This window comes from Harmonia axyridis, chromosome 1 (assembly GCF_914767665.1).
Source record: "Harmonia axyridis chromosome 1, icHarAxyr1.1, whole genome shotgun sequence".
NCBI classification, from domain to species: Eukaryota; Metazoa; Arthropoda; class Insecta; order Coleoptera; family Coccinellidae; genus Harmonia; species Harmonia axyridis.
In genome coordinates, this window is record NC_059501.1 from 16,707,085 (window position 1) to 16,721,261 (window position 14,177).

Genomic DNA, 14,177 nt, shown 5'->3' on the forward strand with positions numbered 1-14,177 from the left:
CGACGTTCACAAGTTATGTGCATCCACCACATGGAAAATTTTGCGTGAAGATCTTGGTCTCCACCCTCACAAGATCTAACTGGTCCAAGAACTAAAGCCACTTGACCATATTATCGTAACAATTGATTTATTGAAAAAAAGATTTGGCAATGAGATTATTTCGAGAAATGGTCCAATTAAATGGCCTCCAAGATCATGCGACATAACTCCACTTCATTATTTTCTTTAGGGTTCAAGTCATTGGTTTTTTTCGATAAACCAGGAAGAACAGACACTTTGGAAGCCAACATTACTCGTGTTATTGCTGAAATAAGGCCTAAATTACTTGAAAAAGTGGTCCAAAATTGGTCTGCTCGAATGCGGTTCCTCAGAGCTAGTCGTGTTGGTCATATGCCGGAAATCATTTTCGAAACATAAATGTCATAAAATTATCTTCCAAATAAAAAAAAAATTTGGCTTCGATCTTCTTTCGAATGTGTTTTATTTCAGTTTAAATTTCTATCACTCTGAAAAAAACACTCGATATGTAAGTCCTTCCCATTTTCCTTACTCGTCCAATCAACAATCATGGTTGAGTTTTGCAGGATAAAGACAATAACAACAACTGTCTTCTCTTGTCAGTTAAAAGGAGGGAGAGTATACTACATTGCGTCTCGTTTTTGCATCTGGCAGAACGCATCAGATACACAGAGTAGCGAAGATCCCAAAGGCACATTATGACAAAAATACAATTCCATATCTCAGCACGTACACTCAAAGTGAATAATTCAGATGGTTACACCGTTACACATCATCTTTGCCTTCGTAATATGAGAGATATAGAATCACATTTACCTACCTTTCTCGCATTTCGAATCTTTTCTTATGGAAATGTGTCATTCATATCATCTTTGACGGATATTTGGTATTGACTGTATATATTATCTATACTGATGGGGTAATTCTCAGAAAGGCGTGCGTTCCATTTCATGAAATATTCCTGATATCTGTTCTCTTTTCAATCTAACTACGAAAACAACAATACGTCAAATGCATATGAAAAATGAGAAAAGCACAGACGTGAAGTTGAGAGCTTTTAAGGGCTTTTTCAATCGTACGCCAATAACGCCTTTGGAGACCATAGAACAGAGTATAGGTAGATATATCGGGTGTTTTTTTTCGAGGTATATAACTTTAAGTTGGCATTTCTGTTCAAGATGGCGACCGATTTAACAGCTGTCAAGTGATTCAATCTCAGTTTGGTTTGGCCATTAATCATGAATAGACTCACGCCTGAACAACGCTTGCAAATAGTGCAATTTTATTTCGAAAATAATGGTTCTGTGCGGAATAATAATCGCGCACTACGTCCATTAGCGATGAAGCGCACTTCTGGTTGAATGGCTACGTCAACAAACAGAACTGCCGCATTTGGAGTGAAGCTAATCCTCAAGTGTATGTCGAAATACCATTACATCCAGAAAAACTGACTGTTTGGTGCGCTTTATGGGCTGGTGGAATCTTTGGTCCGTACTTCTTCAAAAACGATGATGGCCAGAACGTTACAGTCAATGGTGATCGGTATAGAGCTATGATAACTAACTTTTTCATTCCTGAATTGAACAACCATAATGTCCAGGAGCTGTGGTTCCAACAAGACGGCGCAACATGTCACACAGCTCGTGCCACAATCGATTCATTGAAAGACACATTTGGTGAATGCCTAATTTCACTGAATTGTGAATTGGTCTCCAAGATCTTGTGATTTAACACCGCTAGACTATGTTCTGTGGGGCTATGTAAAGTCATTGGTCTATGCGGATAAGCCACAAACCCTTGACCATTTGGAAGACAACATACGGCCACAAATGTTGGAAAAAGTCATCGAAAATTGGACGTTCAGATTGGACTACATCCGTGCCAGCCGTGGCGGTCATATGCCAGAAATCATATTTGAAATGTAATGTAATCTACAGAAGTTACCACAGTAAAGAACCATATTATTTCCCTTCTACATTCTCAGTTATTCAGCAGAGCTCCTTACATTCGGAGAGAGAGAAAGAGAGAATTTGAGTGATTGTGATTCACTCTTATGTTCCCTTCACCCTTGTATTTTTTCAGGTTCCGATTCACCCATCTCACTCCCTGACGTAGTCGTTGTTCTTAAATAACATGCCAATTGAAAAGTCCCAGATCTACCATAGTAAAACTCATTTTTGTGGCAAAATTCGATTTTATCATTCAACATAATTGCCTTCGAGGGCGATACAGCGATCTTCCAACTTTTCGATTCCATTTTTGTAGTACGATTTGTCATTCGCTTCAAAATAGATCTCAGTTTCAGCGATTACTTCTTCATTCTGGCGAATATGTTGGATGCAGAAGCAATTTGAAGCGCATTCTTGCAATTTCGCCATTGTTTTCATTGATTTGTGACACAGCGCATTGTCTTGATGAAACAGAACTTTTTTTCTTCAATAATGGGGCCGTTTTTCAACGATTTCATCCTTTAAACGATTCAATAACGCACTATAATAGTCTGGCCCTTTTGGACATAATCAATGAATGTTATACCTTGCGCATCCCAGAATACTAATGCCAAAACTTTGCCAGCTGACTGTTGTGTTTTTTCTCGCCAGCTGACTGTCGTTTGGACTCCGGAGTGAAATGCCGGAGCCATGTTTCATCCTTTGTTACATATTGACGCAAAAATTCAGGTTATTGCTTCAAATACTGCTCAGAATCATCAACAATACGTTGTTGCTTTCTTTCTATCTAGATCAACTTCACTCTACGGTCATTCAAAATAATTTCTTGATTTTTTTTTATTTTTTCGTCGGTGACAGCCTCTTTTCGGCGTCCACTGCGTTCGCCGTCTTCGGTGCTCATTTCACCACGTTTGAACTTAGCATACCAATCAATGATGGTTGATTTTCCTGGTGCAGATTCCGGAAACTCTTCATCGAGCCAATATTTTGCTTCAACTTTATTTTTTTCCTTCAAAAAGCAATATTTTATCAGCACACGAAATCCTTTTTTTTTCAAATAACAAAAGAAGCTACAGCCTACAATCACAACGCAATATATAACAAACTAATGATCTCACTGCTCTCAAATTTTGACACGGATCATTTGAAGGTTGGTACTAACTGAAATTCATATGGATTCAATACTAGCCATCTGTGCATTAGACAAGGGACTTTTCAATTGGCCTAATAGAATCGTTGCGACCTATTAGATCTCTCCAGAGCTAGCCAGCAGCCACAGTAGAGTTAAAAAGGAAGGTTATATTACATCCAATTGCAAATGTTCATCTCGACCAAATTGTATTTGTGAAATTACCAGGAAACTAGAATTTTCAAAGGCTATATTCAGAGAACCTCTTGTCGGATATTGCCAATCAACGAACTGAACCTCGGTATTCGAGATTTGAATCTGCACTGAAAATTTCAATTTTATAGCTTTTGAATGTTATTTTGATCACGGAAGGACAGACAAAATTTAGATGGATAACGTCTCGTCCTGTAATCTACTACAAATTTCACTCCGAAAAATTCAACTAACCTCATTCCATTTACTATGATCGAACGAATTAATATTATGATTGTTTTCAAGTCACCATTGTAGTAAAAACTGATGATATCATCCTGTTAAACGATGGCGTTCACATACTTCCAATCCAATGAGAAATAACAAACATTTATTATGGTGACATTTATTGTCCGGACCTTTCTGATAACGATTTCCTGAATTGAATCAATGAACCTTGTAGTAACGCGTCGTAAACCATTTGCCGTTATGAGTCCTGTAATGACTGCGGTTGAAATGTCAACCATAAAGCTGGAGATTCACATTAGAGGCTCTCCAATAGACTCTTGAGAAAGCATATAGCGCTTGAATAATAAATAAGCGAATTTGGCTAGACCTTATCGTTACATTGTCGCACTAATACTCTGCATCGTATAATGTAACACAGAAGGGTTGGTAACATTGTTTCGAGAACCAAACTAAATTATTAGTTCAGGAAGTACATTACAAGTTATTAACGAAGTTTAAGGAATGATCATATATATTCAATTAGGTCAGAACTGAACTATATCACTAAAAAACAAGGAATAATTTGAACTTAACAGGTGAAAAACTTATCAAGATGAGACTTATTGTCTTATCTTGGTGTGGTTGCAAAATGGCGGAATCGTTTTCAAAGTTGCAAAATGGCGAAAGCGCTGTTAAATGTTCATACTAATCATACTATACTTTCAGCAAGAAAAATCTATTCTCTCAATTTCAAAGCTCAAATATTTATATCAAAAGCAGAATCAGAGGGAACTCACCCTTCGGGCAACATTTGTCAGCATTCAAGTGCCTGAAAATGAAACAACACGAAAAAATAAAAGAGAATGGGAAAAAGTGACAAAGATGGATAACACTGAAATAGTAGTTGTCTTCACGAAATTAATGGCATAAGGGCTTCGTTTATGTAGGGGTGACCGAAAAAAGTCATTGTTTATACTACTCCCCAACATTCAACGTTGATATAAGTTAATTGTGATGGATGCTGAGCAAAAACAGAGGAAGAACCATAAGACCGACATTGCACAGTCGAACATCTCTTTTTGGAAATGATGGCATTTTGAAAGAAACTGAGTGACATTATTGACATTAAAAAATTATACCTATCTAAAAGGTATTCTTTCAACTTTTTTCGGAAATGTTCTAGTTAGATCGACAAAATCCGAGGACAACATTTCAAAGATGTATTCCAAAAATAAAATGTGTCTGGAGACCTCATTACACGCACATTTTTCCCTAAAAATTCTACAACAAAGCTTCCCTCAATTTTCAATACCTTTTCTGGAGAAAAAATTCCTAATGACTTATTTATTAGAGCCATTTCCTGGAGTACCTTTTTACCATTGTTGTCGATGGAGCATAGTCTAAATAACAGTAATAAAGTCATTGCTTTGATTGCAAATTATTTTTTCTCATAATAACCTCTCTCAGCAATCTCTCAATCAGCAATAAATGTATCGTCACTCAACCTTCACTATTTTGAAAATGGTATGCCGCTCTCGTGACTTATTGACTTTGACTTATTTCATTTAATTTTTTGTTCGAAAAAAACCTCAAAAGTTCAATTTCAATGAACTAAAACCGGAACCAAAGAAAAATTTGAGAAGAATATAATAATAAAAATTGAAAAAGGTAACCAATATTAAAGTATCACAAAACCGAGGGACGTTAGATTTTTGATGTGAATAAAAACAATAATTCCAAGTTTCTTCCAGAATTTTAATTTGGTGATACTAACAGAACCATAAAAAATTCAATTTATTGAATGAGAAATGTCTTTCAAGCATGTAGGGCTTATCTGTTGTCTAGGGGTAATATAAAGACCACCGGATTACTTAACCATAGTTTATTCACACTCTGTACAATACTCAATGTCAATTATACATATACAGCCACTGAACTTTCGTCTATCGAAGTTTTGTCTTAACGTTATTCGTATATTTCGTCTAATTATTCGACTAGATCTTTCTATTCCCTATCGTCGAATTATTTTATCCGTTTAATATCTAACTTGTTCAACTATATCCGTCTAATCTCTAACGTCGAATACCACCCTCGGTCCTTTGTATCGTACTCTCCAGTCTGAGTTTCATGTCTCAAGTACTTTCTTCCCCTCACTCCCTGCATCAATAAAACTGCATGGTTTTAGGTTCATTCGCGTTTCGTAACGTCAGTAGCGTATTATTCACTTGGGATTTGTTGGAAATTTGGATACCACATGCATAATTTCATATTGATCGCATTAAAAGAATTATATAAAAATAGAAAGGTGATACTTTAAGTATTCAGGTCGGATTTCAGGATCGTACAATCAAAATTTCTTCTTTAGATAAAATAACTGATGATAGAGAAGCGTCATAATAAATCAGATCAGAAATTCCGCAAATGAATTAAAAATAACAATTTTAAATTTTATGTAAAATTTGGTATTGACCGTGTCACCAAAATTATATAAAAATAGGAAGGTGATGACGTCAAGTCAAGAAATTTTTTTGCACTGCCCCAATTGCACTTTTTAAGACGATCGAATAGTATACAGGGTGTTCTAAATTAAATGGGCACCATTGCCACCTCCGTTACTATTGATGCTACGATGTCGGTTGAATGGGCAAACTAGTAGCATTTTTAGTGACCTTCTCGACGCAGAAAACAAACAAAAAATTGACAGTCGCGTTGTCATAATATTTCATAAAATGATATTCTTTTCAATGGAACACCCTATATTTTTTTCATGTATTTCGATTCGTTATAACAATCTCAACAACAAAACTCATCTGACTTTTTATCGTAAAGGTGAAAATAAGGCAGTTGTATTAATAGGAAACATTTTTAACAAACGGATTGGATAAAATCTATTCTATTGACACTATTGATTCACAAAATGAATGGGGCTAGCGAAATGGCTTTAAGATGGAAATTATCGTTTTGTATATTAATACCAAATAGTTTAGTGGTGTCAATTGAGTGGTGCGACATGTTGATCACGAGTTCACATCCCAGCGCAATTTTTTCTTTTTACTGTTTTATTTTGCTGTTAGTAACGAAATATTGTCATTCGTATAAGTACAAAAAATGGGTGTTTGGACAATCATGAGGTGTTATTCGCCGAAACAAATAAATTTTTTGTACTAGTGAAAGAAATAAATATTCCAAAATAAGTAGTTCATTTTCTACTTTAGGAAGACAGGTGAGATAAGCTTTGTTGTTGAGAATGTTATAACGAATCGAAATGGATGAAAAAATAAAGGGGGGGAAAAAAATAACATTGAATGAAATATTATAACAACGCGACTGTCATTTTTTGTTTTCGGTATCGAGAAGGCCACTAAAAATACTACGAGTTTGCCCATTTAACCGACATCGTAGCATCAATAATAACAGAGTTGGCAATGGTGCCGACTTAATTACACCCTGTATGGTGATATGTGGTCTCCAATTAACTCAATTGGCCAAAGATTTATAGACATATATTAATTAGTACAAAAAACTTCAACTCTCTGAAATAACGTCAATATTTTTGACGATTAACCGAATGTAAAATATATAAATTGACAATATTTTTTTTTACTTATTTAATTATTTACCCTGTTACTTTTTATTGTCAGGTGAAATTTGATTTCAGGGTTGTTACTGAATTTATTTATTGTTTACGATAGAACTGTCTTTTGATAGGTAACGTTTCGGGCATTGCCCTCTTTCAGGCCTGTAAAATATTTAAAAAACATATAAATTGACAATGGCACTAAATTCACATCCTTAGAGTTGAGTGTATCTCAATACAATGAGAATATATCTTCGTATATCTGATAGCATTGTTCATTATCTACACGAACAACTGCAGGAAAAGAAGCACAATAATCACTGCTGCAACCACTTACAATAAATCACCCCAAGAAAACAAATGAATCCACAGCCAAATCCAGTGGTTCGTTCTTGTTCCAAAATCCAGAAAATCCCAATCGTTCCCCTCCCTCTGCATTTGAAGTATCAACGGTCGATGCCTGTGAAATGTTCCGGAAAAGCTAGGCACTGCTGGAAGAAGAACCGTGTGATTGATCCTGTCAAATAAATGATACCTATCAAGATGAAATTTGTGGGGTTAGTGTTTGCGGATGAAAAATTGTATCGCTTCTCCTAGAGTAGTGTTTTGTTGGGGAAGATTGGGGTAATTGAATGATGTTGTTACGTGACGGCTTCATTTTCGGAGGGGGCCTTTTTTCTCCATTTCGCTGAATGGCCCTTTGATGGTTTGCTTGTCTTTATTCATCCACTTATTGAACGCTCTTTTCGCGAACAGAGTTCTATATCATTTCGCCACGATGTCTGTATTTCTCGGAATTTTGAGCCGAAGATGGTCCCAAACCATATTCATATTAATTCTTCTTCTTCTTCATCCAAATGGATCCTCTCATTTTTCTTTTTCAACATAAGTTGACTACGTAAATATTATAATTATATCTGAAAACAAGAAAGAAAAGAACCAAAAAGGAGTAATAAATGTTATAATTTCCATTATAAACAAGATTGATTAATGAGAATTGAAATCACCACAATAAATTAATATTATTAATTATCATTATTAAGGCTTTATACATATTAATGAAGAGAACATTTTAAAGTTTGAAAGTAATAGAAAATACTCAGCCAACTTTACCTTTCCGGACCACATTCAACACCACTAATGATTTTTCAACATAACAAGCCAGACCAAAAACAGAACTCCAGAACTCAAAAGGCAATCTATCAATATATATAACCTGCTACGAATTCTCTCTCATGGAGTTTATCATCTTTAGAATCTCAACCTACACCTTCAATGATCATGCCGATAATTCAATCATTATCACAAAATTTTATTGACAAAGAGAATGATCAAACGGAATATTAAATCCTTCAAAAATACACAGTTCTACGAAAAATTCAACAAACTTTGTTTTTCTGATTGAGTTTCAATAAGGAGGATGTTACTTTAGGTGATGTGTGTACCTTTTGGGTCCTCAGATTTAAAATAATGGAAAGATAATCCACTATTCACTGCATATTTAACTATTCACTAAATACCATGCTCAACTCCTCACTGAATACACAACTATTCATGAATAAAAAACTATTCATTGAATATTCAACTATTCACTGAATATTCCACTATTCAGTGAATATTCATGAATATTCGAATAATTCATTTATTCGAATGAATATTTAAATATTAAAATCATTCATTCATGATTCCCAGCCCTACTGCCAACAGATCCAACCGAGTTGAAATTTGTCATGTAAATGGAGAAGCCTCTCGAAAATTCCGTTGTGATAATCATAGAAAATTGTCCAAGAAGATTATGGAAAAAAATGAGGGAAGCATTAAGAGCTTTTGAGCGCTCATTCATTCATTCGCCAATTGCTCACTGGAAACCCCATATATTCCCATATGCTGTTATGTGGTCTCTAAAGTTGCAATTGGCAAATGAATGAAAGAGCGCTCATTTTTTATTATCCACATTCTAAAATTATATTTCAGACTGCCAGAAGGTGGGTTTATGATTCATCCCCAACTTTATGACGAATATAAATAACTTTGAGTACATTCTCCAAACGTAGAAGATAAAAGAACCTCTTGTAACTCATGCCTGCAACTAGAAAACGAAAAAGAATCCCTTCTTTAATTCATATCAGGGTTACGACTCTGCAAAGTGCTGTGAAATTTATGGTTCAAATGGTCGAAAATGACATTATGGGGTTTCATTAACTCAATGAGCGCCTGCTCTGGCAATTTGTAGAAAATTTAAGAGTTTGAAGCCATCTGCTTTGGATAAAAAGAGGAGACAGAATTCTTTCAGGATTTACGGTTTTTCTTCTGCAATGTTATCCTCTCTTACTCTTGTAAAATGCGCAATTTCAGAATCTTTCGAGTGAGATTGTGGATTAATTTGAGGTAGAGCAGTATGCACCAAGGTAACGACATGTGCCTACATATTGTGCGAAATATTAGAATTGATTCAGTGTTTCAAACATTTTTCTTACAATTAGTGTGAAATAAGAAGATCACGAACCAGTAATTCACCATAAGACACACAATCCAATCACTTCATTATCTGTCGAAAATATTCATATATTGGAACATCGAAGTCTACGGGTGTTGATGTCGAAATAGAAGAAAAATATCAAACACCTTAAATTCATCAGATAAATTTCATTTGGCAGTCAGCTTATAAAAACGGTCTCTTGGTATTAGATGATGTAACTCAGAATATGAAAACCATTGACTTAAAATCAGTGTCAATCCATATTCATAATAATTTTGATATAAATCAAATAATTTGACAACTATTGTGTCTAATCCTTCACAATAATATATCTATATGATATATTTAGTTTATTTTTGTCTTGGAATATATTCCAATTCTAAAAATTACAATTTAATAATCAACCAAAAGAAAATTCAAATTTACTAAAAATGTATCAATTAAGTAAACGGTTAACTAATTGAACAACTACATCAACATAAAGACAGACGTACGTTTCGCAATTTTTGTATTTAATAATACAATTTTTCTTCATCAGTGCCTTATAGTTCAACGAAAATTATTAAATTTGCAAACTCACCACGTGTATAATTACTCCATCAAAACTGCAAGCTAGAAACTACAGACTAACTAAACGTACCAGTTACTCTAGTGAGGATTCATAGAGAAAAACCATTACTGAAGGTAGTCATAGATTTCTCTCTTGTTATTTTTTTGAAATATATATACAAATCGACATTTAACATGGAATAAACAATTTCAGGAATTTTAAATTTATCGTTGAACTGGCTGAGTTCTTGACTGTCACATAAAATTCCGATGAGATCTGAGTAATAGATTCTGAGATATCGAAATATCATAGAGAAAAAAAAATCTCCCGTCATAATACAATTTGGCATAATATCATTCCGTTATTTCGCCTATTGACAATGTCTGCTATTGTTAAATGATATCAATTAGGTAATTTTGAATGACATTTATTTGCTTAAATATTTGAAATCGTACTTATGTTCCCATAATGTTTTTTTCCATAAAATTACATGACTTTTCATATGGCAAAATATTTCTATGAGATAATAAATCACCCTGTTTAAAATGTATAAAAAATAAAGCTTACTTACACTAGTTCAACAATAAGGAATATTATGTAATAGCAATAAATAAATTAATAATTATATTTTGCCAAAATGAATTTTCTTCTTCCAAGTATTGTAGGCTACAGGCCTGTATTCTGCAGTTGTCTTGAGATATTGAAGACCACGAATTTTTCCATTTCTTTGGAGGTCTTCCTAAGGGGCGTCATGTCCGTGGTACACCTTCTCTAGCGATTTTTACTACTATTCCTCTAGTTATTCTGTCAACGTGATCATTCCAGACTCTTCTATGTTGACTCTCGGTGGAGTACTATTTCTTTACCCGTATGCGTGCCAATGATTAACAAAAAAATCCACATCAATAAATGCTCAAGAACTACCTTTTGAAAAATCACCAAATTACATTCAATTTTATTTCGACCGATTTCAGAGCAAAAAATAAATAGCCAATTTCTAGGAAAAATTTTAACACCTCGTAAGAGGCATTTGCAAAAAAATGTAATAAAGCAAACTTTAATTATTTTATCATCAAGTTTTTCAAACTTATTCACAAACACTTTATATGTATCTACTAGATAGCTCTCATTCCAATATATCGGTTTCTGCGAGAAAACAATTCTGTTTTCGCAAAAAATTACCAAAAATAAAACGTTGAATAAATTATAACGACCGGGTGTAAAGCTTGTTATATAAGCGAGTTTATAAAATCTTTATCAAATTTCCTCGCATCATTCCATTCACGTTTACCCAAAAATACACCCTGCCTACAAAATATCCATTACAGGTATACATAAACCGGTAAAATCGAGCATAAAAAGTTGTACGCCCAATGGGAAGGATCCAGAGGAACTCAATGAAATCCTCCTCATATCTCCAATTCCAATAACATGCAAGTTAAACATAATATCGAATTTTCCGATTCTTTGGATCCTCTCAAACGAACCGACCTAATAACCTCTGAAAGCCTTTATATGCTGAGGAAATAAATGCTCTCAATTTGCGATTCAGGATGGATCAAAGGGATCTTTCTGGCTATGGTGAATATATTTCCGCAATGAGCAAGCATATCGAAGAAGCTCTCAGATCCTATTCGAAATTTTTTGTGTTTTGAATGCGTTTATTACGGATGAATACACAAAGTTTGGGTGAGAGTGAAAGCACGCAGAATGTCGTATTGAAGTAACTTTTTTGAAGTCTACATGAATGATTATTGATATTCAATCAATACGAAACTATCATAGTATGAAATTTTAAATTTTATTAAAGTATGTAATCTGCAGTAGAGCCATGTAATATTTTTGGGCACTCGTTTCCGAAACTTTCGTTTCATTAATTAGTCATTTCTATTATTACATTTTCGGTTGATTAAATCGACTTATTGTCACTACATAAATTTATTTTTCTATATACAGAGTGGTCTAGATTTTAGAGCATTAACGTTGGGGTCGAATACAACAACTATTTTCATGAAAAAAGTTCATATAAACATATTATCTTACAAAACTTCGATACAGGTTGTTGAAGTTTGAAAAAAAAATTGTTTGTTCCTTATAACTGTAGTATAATTGAATTCATTGTTTGAATTTTTAGGTATTGAAGTCTAGATAATGTAATGTTTCGAATAAGGTAAGTGTCAATTGTCAAAATTATCTAGTGGTGTTAGTGGTGTAGATATAGGGGTACGCTGATCCTTTTACTACTGAAAATATACACTACTGTCATTTTTCCGATGAAAATATTTCTTTTCTGAAATCAACAGACCTTCATTAAAAAGGGCACTTGAATTTTATTCAAAGAATGTATCATCTTCGAGATAATTGTGTACAAACATACACTATCCACGAAAATCTACAAAAATAATTTTTGAAATGTTCCATTAGTGATAAATGAAAGTACTAAAATTGACGTCGTGTATCAGAACGCTTTCAGATAGCATTCAATTGAACATTTAAAAAAAAATTAAGTGACATTCAAACACAAAAAAATTTTCACAATAATTTTATTGTTTGAGTGTCTGACAAATGTTTTTTTCGAAATGTTCCATTTTATTTCATCTGAAAGCGTCATAATACACAACGTCATTTTTTGTACACTCATTAAACGCTCATCAGAAAATTTAATTTTGTAAATTTTCGTGGTTAGTATTTGCTTTGTACTCTATAATTTAGAAAATGGGACATGAAAACACTTCAAGGGCCTCTTTTCATGTGAAGCTCTGTTGATATCAGGAATGAAATAATTTTGTCGAATAAAAGAGAGGTTTAGATTTTCAATAGGAAAAGGATCATCATACCCCATATTTACGCCACAGGATAATTTTGGCAGAAGAAATATTACATTATCCTAACTTCAATACCTCAATCTATCCGACCTTACCTAACCTAAAAATTAAAACAATGAATATAATAATACCATAGATATAAAAAAACAGCCTGTATCTCGAAAGTAAAGCTTGTAAGGGCCTATGATTATATAAACTTTTTTTCATGAAAATAGTTGATTTATCTGACGGCAAAGTAATTGCACTAAAATCTGGTCCACCCATAGAAAACTATCTGTTTATTTGAACAGAATTTATTTCCAGTTCTAAAAGAATTCATCGTTTGATTATGTATAATAATTTTAATTAATATTCTACGCAACGTATTACAATACTCAGTAGGTGCTGAGGGTTTTAGAATGAAAAAAAGTGAAAATAAAATAACTGTCATTTAATTTCTGATCATTTTTAAAAAAAACTAGTCGAAAATTGTTTGCTTTTGGGTGAGCAATATACGTCGCGCAAAAGTGTTTTATTCGAGATGTTTTCCTACCAGAAATGTTACTTGAGAGAAATGTCATTTAGCAACTCCGACAGCCTGTATCTCGAAAACTATATGATTGAGTTGGGTCCATAGACTTTCTTGTTCAAAAGGCCATTCTGCAAAATACGAAAAATTCAGTATGAGATAAACCACAATAAGTTGAATAGAGTCTTTGTGATAAAAGATTTGGGCTTCTATATTACTCTAAGCTCATTTTCGATCACCACATCAATTACATTTCCAAAAAGATGCTAGGCTTCATAATAAGAGTTTGTCAATGCCAGTCTATCCGAGCTCTGTATATAACATATATGCAAAGTATTCTAACTTTTGGATCAGTTATTTGGAACCCGTGCTTTAATGTTTATATCAATCGGTTGGAAAATGTTTAGAATAAGCTCATTAGGCATATAAATAGAAAATTTCATCTAAATAGCATTAATTACAAGGTAAAAATTATGAAGAATTTGAAATTGTTAAGCCTTACAGATAAACGAATGATAAGAGATGTGAAGTTCATATACAAAATTTTAAATGTCACTGACTATAGCGAGCTTGTAGATATGCTCACCTTCAACGTCCCATCATAATACACGCGAAATAATTTTTTCCTACAACTGCTATGAAAAGTAGCGTTTTCTGCATTGTTTACTCAATTGCAAAACTATGTATTGCGCATACTGACAACGAAGGTCATTTTGATTTGA

The 14,177-nt window shown here is 33.6% G+C and overlaps 1 protein-coding gene across 2 annotated transcripts in view; it reads left to right on the forward strand.

The window, feature by feature from the left end:
* LOC123679637 overlaps nucleotides 1-14,177 on the forward strand; it is a 161,039-nt gene that overhangs the window by 106,535 nt on the left and 40,327 nt on the right. The gene's annotated exons all lie outside the window — the stretch shown is intronic.